Source organism: Spermophilus citellus (genome assembly GCF_964194105.1).
Source record: "Spermophilus citellus genome assembly, chromosome: 2".
Lineage (NCBI taxonomy): Eukaryota > Metazoa > Chordata > Mammalia > Rodentia > Sciuridae > Spermophilus > Spermophilus citellus.
Genome location: NC_138183.1, coordinates 196363807 through 196367748, shown reverse-complemented (window position 1 = coordinate 196367748; position 3942 = coordinate 196363807). Strand labels below are relative to the sequence as shown.

The 3942-nt window shown below is 45.6% G+C and overlaps 1 pseudogene across 1 annotated transcript; it reads right to left on the bottom strand.

Moving 5' to 3' along the window:
- Positions 1 to 2040: 2040 nt before the first annotated feature.
- On the bottom strand, positions 2041 to 2515 carry LOC308642141 (ADP-ribosylation factor-like protein 2-binding protein; annotated as a pseudogene). Its single transcript has one exon. The product of its transcript is annotated as an ADP-ribosylation factor-like protein 2-binding protein (transcript).
- Between the last annotated feature and the right edge of the window lie 1427 nt (positions 2516 to 3942).

Genomic DNA, 3942 nt, shown 5'->3' with positions numbered 1-3942 from the left:
TCTAAAATCAGGAGCAAGACTAGTACCATATCCTATTTGATATGGTACTGGAGCAAGTAGGTAAAAGTATGGATAGGAAAGGAGGAAGTTGAATCATCTGTTTTGCAGATGATTCCATACCTAGAAAACCCTGAGGAGTCCACCATAAGTCTTTGAACTGATCAATTCTGCAAAGGTAGCAGGATACAAAAATCGACATGCAGTAATCAGGAGCTTTCTTACATATCAACAACTTATTGAAATAAAGGAATATGATCCCATTCATAATAGCGCCTCCTGATACCAGCTCTGGGTTCCCCTCTCTGGGAGAGTATCTGTGGGAGGGGTTTGCCCCCTTATAGGAAAAGAGGTATCTGAAATCTGAAAGGCAGGATAAAAGCCACCTGGGGGTAGTCCTGTGTTGAGAGGAGCGATTTCCCCCAGAGGTATCAGTAACCTTGAGGAAGGGAAAGGTGCTCTGGAGGTGTTAGCACTTCATTTCCTTCTCTTGGAACTAGCACTCACCTTCTACCAGATCACTATCTACATTGGCTACCTGTCTCTTGCTACTGTCTCATTCCCAAAAATTAAGCCTCAGAATGACCTTCCTTAGTTATGTTTAAAGATCTTCACTCAACGCTCCCCAATATTGTAAAGAAACTGGAAACAATACAAGATGGAAAACTAAGCCTTTTACCCAGGTTTGTTTCAATTCCCAACAAAACAATGACATTCTCTACAGAACTCAAATACATCGAAGCGTAAAAGACCCGAATTGCCAAAGCAATCTTGGGCAAAAAGACTAAGTATTGTGATGCCTCTGTTAAACTATAGAGCTATTGTAACAGCATGACTTTTCGCACTAAAATGGACATCTAGACCAAAGGAATAGAGGACCCGGGAATAAACCACAGCCATCTGTTTTTTGTTAATGAACGAACCAGAAACATACACTGGAGAAGACATGCTTCAGCTCCTAGTGCTGGGAAAACTCTACTTCTACCTGTAGACTACTGAAACAGAATCTCACCCTGTACAAAAACCAACTCAAAATGGATCAAATACCTTTTTAAGACAAAACCTCAACTACTTGGAGGAAAACGGGAAATGCTTTAAGATAACGAGTATAAGATGGCTGCTGACTCATGCTGAGTTAGACCAGTGAATAACATCTTGGCAAGAGATTGTGATGGGAAGAAATGGCAGTCTTTGTTTACCCTAACACAACTGGCTTACACAGAAAGGGTTTTAAGCCAACATGCACAAACACACCTGACATGCCATGACGCAAGGTCACTTCAGCCTATTACAGCACACAGCAGACATTCACTGGTGCTGCTGAAACAAGTTCACCAACATAAAAAGCATTTTTACCTTTTAAAGCACTAATGACTAAAAAGCACATAGCATATAATACTTTGATCTTTAGGTGGATAATTATGGAAGTTCCAAGATCAACAGAAGACAGTGTTACAAGGACCGTGTAAGTTAAGACTAGGAGTTGACTTTCACACATACCTTCTAGGTAAAGGATAACCTCTTGGTGGACCCCACAGCCAGACATCCTGTGATCGGAGGAGACACAGAAATAGGACAGGCAGCTGGCTCCAGTAGCTCCCTAGATAAATACTCCCAAACAAAAACACCATTGAGGGTGAAGGACTGAAACTATGACCCATGTTTTAAAAAAAAAAAAAAAAGTCTGCACAAAGGACTCATGCAAAGCCTGCTGGGAAGAGGAGGGTTCATGGTTGTGGTTATGCACACCAACATGTAGCAGGGAAGGGCCCCCAGGTGGAATGGCTGACCTGGGCCTGATGCCAGGAGCCTGACCCAAGCACCTGAGGTGACTAATTGGGGAGGGGAAGAACACTAATACAAGATGGTGTGTCAGGAGAAATGGGTCCAAAGGTCAGGTCATGTTTCTGACCTGTCAATACTTAACACAAACCAAGGGCTGCAGAACAGTCTTTCTGAGATGGAAGCTTCTGTCATTAGCTGTAGTCTGAGTCTATCAGACTGATGTCCAGAATGTTCCTGTTCACTGCCTGGACATGGGACCTAGTGCCGCAGATTGTTCTGGGAAGATGGCATAGAGGATGATTTGCACAATGAAGTCGCCACTAAGCCACTGCTTAAGTCCAGTCCCCAGCCTTCCTTTTCTGCTCTTTAGTCCAGAAACACTTCTTTAAAAGCCAGAAAATCCATCAATGTGAGCAGCATGTCGCACATGTCACCAGCCACTTCATCTTGATGGTGCTGTAATGTAGCTGTGAAAGTCGCCATGTTAAATCGGGACTCCGCTCCAGCAGCTGTTCTTCAATATACTTTTCCACCAGAGAAATATATTCGTTAAAAATGGGTTTATTCTCTTCTGTATCTTCAAACTCCTGGTAGTACTTGTCCATGAAGTTTCTCTGTAACAACTGGAACTCATCATCCATGAAACATCCTCTAGATATCCAACCACAGCATCAAATTCTGCATCGGATGCAGAGAAGGACAGCACGAAGCTCTCTTCCTCTGGGGCGTCCATCGCTACTGCGCCAGCAGCCACCTGCGCAGGCAAACGGGCCTGTTGGCCTTCTATCCCGCTCGCGGCCCTGGGCCCAGCCTCCGTCCCGCTCTGCGGAGCCTATACCCTCATCAAGCGCATGGCAGCCCGCCAGCCGGGAGGACACCTCGCCGCCCAGGCCACAGGCCACCCACGGCCTCGGCGCTCAGCGCTCACCCGGGAGGCCCGGCCTCAGGCTCCTGGCCGCAGCTTCGCACCAGCTGGGCCTCCTCACCCAGCGAGGCCAGCACAGCCACCTCCTCAGATCCAGACGTCGGTTACCGACCTGAAGCTCAGTTCTTAGAGCAGAAAATAAGGACAGAATTACCCCCAAATCCGTACCAGGGTGAGTGGAGGGGGAGAGGCAAGAGGGGAGGAAAATCGCATAAGCTCACTTCCTTAACAGCTGGAAAGAAGTGCAAACCAAACTAAAACCTGACAAGAAAGCAGTCGGGGAAGGAAATCAAACAACTTAACACACTGTGGACATGCCAGACATGACATCCATTTTGAGTCCAGAGCTGACCAGCCTTTCTAGGAAAATCAACACGGCTTATCCCCTACTTCCAGATCACAAAATTGGGACATACCACTGCAGAGGTAATTCCATTCTAGAAGGAACTTCTAGAGATCTCTACTAGATGAAAACTTACTGAAACTCTTTCACCATGGACAAGGGGGAATGAGGTGGAACAAACCCAGGAGCTGGTCACTTCCAGGAAGTGCTGGCCTAACATAGCCCTGCATAGTCTCCATGGGAACTTGGGCAGAGATGGGAGGGGATGCCCATGATTTATTGCCAAGGTCAGTGAGGGGTTATTACATCCAGGAAAAACTACCATAGTCCTTCCTTGCTAAGGGGAAATTTAGAAGAGGAAGATTAATGGAATTAACTATAAACCTTGTCTCTTAAATATCTGAGCCACAACTATTACTACTCTCCTACTACTTGGAGTTCCCTTCACTCAGTTGTCAACATTGCAAATAATTTTGGCTTACCTGTAGTGACGCAAACCTTCATATCTGAGCAGGATGAACCTGTGGTAATATCATTTTGAGAATGTTATACATTATACTAATAGTAACAGTGGGGCAGTGGAGTACCAGACAATGTTCCAGACGATGTTCAAGTATGACCTGGTTTTGGTACATGTTTAATAGTCTTCCCTGTGTCTACTACATAAAGGCAACCTTTCATCTTCCCCACTAATCAAGGCCAGTTGGTGCTGGTGGTATGACTCAACAGTTGGTCTGACATAGCTGTCGTCAGGATACTGTGGACTACTGTTTAACTTGTAGCTCAATGGGATCCTTGTCCTCTTGACCAGAGTGAACCACCTTTGAAAACCAGGAATTCCAAATCTGAGTCAAGGGCTTCAGGGGCAGGAAGTAAGTTTTCTAGTGGCTCA